We start from the raw sequence: 7237 nt of genomic DNA on the forward strand, positions 1-7237 counted from the left end.
CTTTAATTTCAAAAATCAAATCTTTTTAATTTCTTTTTCAAATCTTTTTCAAAATAAATTTCAATCATATCTTTCAATTATATCGTTTTCAAAACTTAATTTCAAATCTTTTTCTAACATCTTATCTTTTCAAAATTGATTTTCAAATCTTTTTCAATTAACTACTGGACTTTTTGTTTGTTTTACTATTTCTTATCTTTTTCAAAACCACCTAACTACTTTTCTCTCTCTCTAATTTTCGAAAATCACTAACCCCTTTTTCAAAATTCCTTTTAATTAACTAATTGTTTTAAATTTTAATTTAATTTTAATTTTCTTCTTAATTTTCAAATTCTAACTAAAAATTAAAATAAAAACAAAAATATTTTTATTTTATTAATTTTCGAATACTCTTCAATCTCTCATCTCTTTCTATTTATTTATTTATTTACTAACACCTCTCCTCTTCTTATAATTCGAACCCTCTCCCTCTCTCTGTGTTCGAATTCTCCTTCTTCTCCCTTCTTCGTTCTATTCTTCTATTCTTCTACTCACATAAAGGAATCTCTATACTGTGACATAGAGGATTCCTCTTCTTTTCTGTTCTCTTCTTTTTCATATGAGCAGGAACAAGGATAAGAACATTATTGTTGAAGCTGATCCTGAACCTGAAAGGACTCTGAAGAGGAAGCTAAGAGAAGCTAAATCACAACACTTTGGAGAGGACCTTACAGAAATTTTCGAAAAAGAAGAAGACATGGCAGCCGAAAATAACAACAATGGTGGAGATGCAAGGAAGATGCTTGGTCACTTACTGCACCCACTTCTGACTTCTATGGAAGAAGCATCTCAATTCCTGCAATTGGAGCAAACAACTTTGAGCTTAAGCCTCAATTAGTTTCTCTAATGCAGCAGAATTGCAGGTTTCATGGACTTCCATTGGAAGATCCTTATAAGTTCTTAGCTGAATTCTTGTAAATCTCTGACACTGTTAAGACCAATGGGGTTAATCCTGAGGTCTACAGACTTATGCTTTTTCCCTTTGCTGTAAGAGACATAGCTAGGATATGGTTGGACTCACAACCTAAAGAAAGCCTGAACTCATGAGAAAAGTTGGTCAATGCTTTCTTGGCCAAATTCTTTCCACCTTAAAAGTTGAGCAAGCTTAGAGTGGAAGTCCAAACCTTCAAACAGAAGGAAGGTGAATCCCTCTATGAAGCTTGGGAAAGATACAAGAAACTGATCAGAAGGTGTCCTTCTGACATGCTTTCAGAATGGAGCATCTTATGTATATTCTATGATGGTCTGTCTGAATTGTCCAAGATGTCATTAGACCACTCTGCTGATGGATCTTTTCATCTGAAAAAGATGCCTGCAGAAGCCCAAGAACTCATTAAAATGGTTGCAAATAACCAGTTCATGTATACTTCTGAAAGAAATCCTGTGAATAATGGGACAACTCAGAAGAAAGGAGTTCTTGAGATTGATACTCTGAATGCCATATTAGCACAGAACAAAATATTGACTCAGCAAGTCAATATGATTTCTCAGAGTCTGACCAAAATGTAAGCTGCATCAGGCAGTACTAAAGAAGCCTCCCCTGAAGGAGAAGCTTATGACCCTAAGAATCCTGCAATGGAAGAGGTAAACTACATGGGAGAATCCTATGGAAACACCTATAATTCTTCATGGAGGAATCTTCCAAATTTCTCATGGAAGGATCAATAGAAGACTAATCAAGGCTTCAATAGTGGGAAAAATAGGTTTGGCAATAGCAAGCCTTTTCCATCATCTTCTGAGCAACATACAGAGAATTCTAAGCAGAGCCCCTCTGATTTAGCAACCATAGTCTCTGATCTATCCAAGACCACTCTCAGTTTTATGATTGAAACAAGGTCCTCCATTAGAAATTTAGAGGCACAAGTGGGTCAACTGAGTAAAAGAGTGGCTGAAACTCCTCCTAGTACTCTCCCAAGCAATACAGAAGAAAATCCAAAAAGAGAGTGCAAGGCCATAAACACGTCCAACATGGCCGAACTTGGAGAGAGTCAAAAGGCAGTGATTTCCAATGAGGAAGACCTCAATGGACGTCCACTGACCACTAAGGAGTTCCCTAATGAGGGACCAAAGGAATCTGAAGCTCATATAGAGACCATAGAGATTCCACTGAACTTAGTGTTGCCATTCATGAGCTCTGATGAGTATTCTTCCTCTGAAGAGGTTGAAGATTTTACTGAAGAGCAAGTTGCTCAACATCTAGGAGCAATCATGAAGCTGAATGCCAAGTTATTTGGTAATGAGACTTGGGAGGTTGAATCTCTATTGCTCATCAATGAACTAAATACATTGGCTCAACAGAAATTATCTCAGAAGAAACCGGATCCCAGAAAGTTTTTAATACCTTGCATTATAGGCATCATGACCTTTAAGAAGGCTCTGTGTGACCTTGGTTCAAGTATAAACCTCATGCCACTCTTTGTAATGGAGAAACTAGGGATCTTTGAGGTACAAGCTGCAAGAATCTCATTAGAGATGGCAGACAATTCAAGGAACATGCTTATGGATTTGTAGAGGATGTCTTAGTGAAGGTTGAAGGTTTTTAAATCCCTGTTGATTTCATAATCCTAGACACTGGGAAGGAAGAGGATGAATCCATCATCCTTAGAAGACCCTTCCTAGCCACAACAAGAGCTGTGATTGATGTGGATAGAGGAGAGTAAGTCCTTCAATTGAATGAGGACTACCTTGTATTTCAGGCTCAAGGATCTTCTTCTATAATAATGGAGAGGAAGCATGAAAAGCTTCTCTCAATACAGAGTCAAATAGAGCCCCCACACTCAACTTCTAAGTTTGGTGTTGGGAGTCCATCATCAAGCTCTGAGTCTCTGTGAAGCTCTTTAAGAGCTCACTGTCAAGCTATTAACATTAAAGAAGCGCTTGTTGGGAGGCAACCCAATGTTATTTAACTATATTTATTTATATTCCATTGTCATTTTATGTTTTCTTTAGGTTGATGATCATATGAAGTCATACAAACAACTGCAGAATTAAAGCAAAAATAAAAAAAAAACAGCATCAAAAATAGCACACCCTGGAGGACAGGCTTACTGGCGTTTAAACGCCAGTAAGGATAGCAGAATGGGCGTTTAACGCCCAGTCTGGCAGCATTATGGGCGTTAAACGCTAGAATGGGCAGCACTCTGGGCGTTTAACGCCAGAAAAGGGTGTCTGGCATCTGGCTGGCGTTAAACGCCAGAAATGGCAGACAAACTGGCGTTTAACGCCAGTAAGGGGTGTTTGGCTGGCGTTAAACGCCAAAAAGGGGCAGCAAACTGGCGTTTAATGCCAGGAAAGGTAGCAGAGCTGGCGTTTAATGCCAGAATTGTCACACAGAGGGCATTTGAATGCCAAATTGGTGCAGGGAGCAGAATTCCTTGACACATCAGGATTTGTGGATCCCACAGGATCCCCACCTACACCACCTCTTCTTCTCTCCTCGTCACACCTTTCCATAACACTCTTTCCCAAATACCCTAGACCAATCCCATCAATAACTCTTCCCCAAATACCCCTCCTCACTACCTTTAATTTCACACATCATACATACTACCACCCCCTTGGCTGAAACCACTACTCCCTCCATCTAGGGGTGGCAAAACGGGCTGGCCCGCCCCGCCCCGCCAAAGCCTGCCCAAATATGGGGCGGGCTGGCCCGCCCCGCCAAACTGATATGGGCTCAACTTGCTACCCCGCCCCGCCAAAGGGCGGACTGGTGGGTTGGCAGGCCGGCCCACCTCTTTTTTTTTTAAACCAAATTTTTTTTATGATAAAATTAAATTTAACGCACTAAGAACTAACAATTATTTTATTTTATAATAAAATTATTTCATCGAATTAGTTTTTTAATATATAGAGTAATATTCTAAATTAATTATTAATGCATAAAAAAATTATAATTGAACATAATAATTTTTTTGATTGAAATTAACAATAATAAAAATAACATAACAAATAATAAGTCTCAACTCTCAAAGTCTCAAACATAAGTGCATAATAATAACAAAACAAACATATAATCCACACATAAATCCTACTATAATTCAAACAAAACACAACATAATTCATAAATCAACAAGATACCCAAAAAACCCTTAAATCAACACACATAAATCAATTATCAACTTCTAAATCAACAAAATTTGAATCTGATCCAGAAGTTGAAACACCGCCTCGCCTAGCACCTTGAGGATTCACATCTTCACCTTCGCCTTCACCTACAATTAGAAGAATACCCGAATTTAGAACAAGATATAAATACTTAAATGTCATATAAATATTAAATTAGTAACTAACAATGTAATTACCATCAACAAAGCCTTTATTCCAATTGCGAGTACAAATCACAGCCTCAACATTTTCTGGCAACATTCGACTTCTATATTTGTTAATGACATGAGCTCCAATACTAAAGGCAGATTCCGATGCAACCGTAGTAATTGGAATACTCAATAAGTCACGTGCCATGATTGATAACTTCGGATAACGACTCTCATATAATTTCCACCATTCCAAAACATCTAAATCTTCAAAGCAATCCTTTGACAAAAGTGGCTCCTCCAAGTATGTATCAAGTGGATTCTTTCCACTAGAGACCTCAGCTTGATGGTTTCGTTTCATCAATTTCTATCAAAATAGAAATAAATCAAATAATCACATCTTGTTAAGATAGAATAATGTCAATTAATAAGAGAATTTAAATATGTTAGACATTACTTACGCCAATAATCGCAAGTCGCTTCTTGCTTGCACTTTCAGGGGTATGGGCCATGGATGAAGATTGATTACTAGGTCCTTGTGCTTGAACAGTTGGAAGAGAATTTTTGTCATATTTTTCAAAAAGCTTATATAATTTCTTTTTCACATGTTCCACCTTCCCTTTTGCAGTCTCAACATCAATCTCTTCATACATAAGCTCTAAAGTAGAAATCTTAAGTCTAGGATCAAGAATAGCACCAAATGCAAGAATGACACTATACTTTTCCCAATACTTCTTAAATTTGTTCATCATCTTTTCTCCCATGCTCCTTAGAAGCTCATCTTCACTTCTCAAACTTCCCATCAAAACACATTGAATATGATAGACTTGTAGAAAATACAAATTTGAAGTAGGGTAAGATGTGCCAGAAATCAAATTAGTAGTTTCATAAAAGGGGTATAAAAATTCACATATCTTTTCAGCTCTCCCACATTCATCAACCGAAGGACAATACTTATAAGCATGGTCGGTTGCCTTCAAATACTCAAAGGTCTTTCGATACTTGATAGCACTTTCGAGTATAATGTACATAGAATTCCATCGAGTAGTAACATCTAGATGCAACCCACTTGTAAAAGTCAAATCCTGAATCACTAAAACACATTCTTTAAACCTTATCATTATACTCTCCGATCCCCTTACATATTTCACACTTTCCCTAATCTTATCCAATGCATCATGAGCAATTTTTAATCCATCTTGCACAATAAGATTCAAGATATGAGCAGAACAACGAATATGAAAGAACTCCCCATCACACAACAACCAATCATGCATATTTAATGTACTTTTCAAATGATATTGGCATGTATCATTAGCAGATGCGTTATCTAGTGTAAGAGTCATAATCTTCTTTTCAATTCTCCATTCATTTAAAAGCTCAAAAATCTTGGAAGACAATTCAAATCCCGTGTGAGGAGGAGGCATATGACAAAAACTCAAAATTTTACTTTGCAATTTCCAATTCAAATCAACAAAGTGAGCAGTTAGGCATAAATAACCTTTTGTAGTGATGGATGTCCACAAATCAGAAGTCAAACAAACTCTATTAGGAATGGCTAATAAAGTACTTTTAAGCTTATCTTTTTCCCTTAAGTAAATTTTCAGCACATCCTCCTTAAGAGTATTTCTAGTAATTAGGCCTAGAGTTGGACTGATGTATTTTATCCAATTCCTAAATTTCTGATTATCAACAATAGAAAAGGGAACATCACAATCAATCACAAAGGCAGCAAACATCTCACGCGATACATGATTATCTATCTTGAGAGCCCCCATTTTATTTTGCATTTCTATCAAAGTTTGACCAATATCCTCGAAGTCTATTTTCACGCACCTGTCCAAATGACGCTTAAGTGTCGATGTCCCATATTGTTTACCACCAGCCTTAAACTTCTGTTTGCATCCATCACATTGAGCACGATCTATTCCATCATCACCAGGTCCCAGCTTTGTGAAATATCTCCACACATCAGATGTTGTTGCCTTCGTCTTTTTCTTTTTAATATCTTCAGTCGTTTCAGATCTTTCCATATTTTCAGGATTTTGTGTTGCATTCCGACCATCAACTTCCATAGAGACAGAATTATCCATTGCAGAATCAACAGCTCAATCTAAATAATCTCAATACATAAAAATATTTAAATCAGTCAAAAATATTCAAACAATAATCAAACATAATCAATAAGTAATTTAGTACTAACTAAATAATACCTAGTTGCAGAAACATAATCAAATCAGGCTGAAAAACAATATTCAAACATAATCAAACAATAATACCCAGTTGCAGAAAACTCAAATCAGGCTGAAAAACAATATTCAAATATAATCAAACAATAATACCCAGTTGCAGAAAACTCAAATCAGGCAGAAAAACAATATTCAAACATAATCAAACAATAATACCCAGTTGCAGAAAACTGAAATCAGGCTGAACGAATTGACATGGAAAAAATAATAACAATAATAAGTAATAACAGTAACTGATCTTGACTCTTGAGAATGACGATGTGAGGAATCAGAAAATCATTTTTGCTAAGATAAACATCATCATCAGATTTGTCACATACATATTCACTTATTCAGCAACTGTAAAATGTAAATCATTTACTAATAGTAATGGCAGAGCCGTCGAGTAGGAAGAGGAGGAGAGAGGAGCGATTCCAGGAGTCCGCCAGTCACAGAACCGCCGAGCAGAGGCACCGACGAGACAAAGCTGCCGACGACGACAGGAGGAGAGAAAGGAAGGCGAAAGGCAGAGGCGCCAGAGAGGAGCGAGTGAGGAAAGGCCGCCGCAGGGAGGAGCAAGTGAGGAGGGAGCCGAGCTGCTGAGGAGTGAGGAGGAGCGAGGGAGGAGGGAGTGGGTCAACGAACGCCGAAAGGGATGAAGGTCAAAGGTCTGGCCGTCTGGGGTGTGGGTGTGGCTGAGCTGAGTGACCGGCG

General features: G+C 37.4%; 1 non-coding gene across 1 annotated transcript; it reads right to left on the minus strand.

Moving 5' to 3' along the window:
• Nucleotides 1–1140: 1140 nt before the first annotated feature.
• Nucleotides 1141–1248, minus strand: LOC148573817 (small nucleolar RNA R71). Its single transcript, XR_015906028.1, has one exon. It is a non-coding gene; the product is annotated as a small nucleolar RNA R71 (small nucleolar RNA).
• Between the last annotated feature and the right edge of the window lie 5989 nt (nucleotides 1249–7237).

Source organism: Arachis ipaensis, chromosome B2 (assembly GCF_059453495.1).
Source record: "Arachis ipaensis isolate K30076 ecotype BB chromosome B2, ASM5945349v1, whole genome shotgun sequence".
In the NCBI taxonomy this organism is placed as follows: domain Eukaryota; kingdom Viridiplantae; phylum Streptophyta; class Magnoliopsida; order Fabales; family Fabaceae; genus Arachis; species Arachis ipaensis.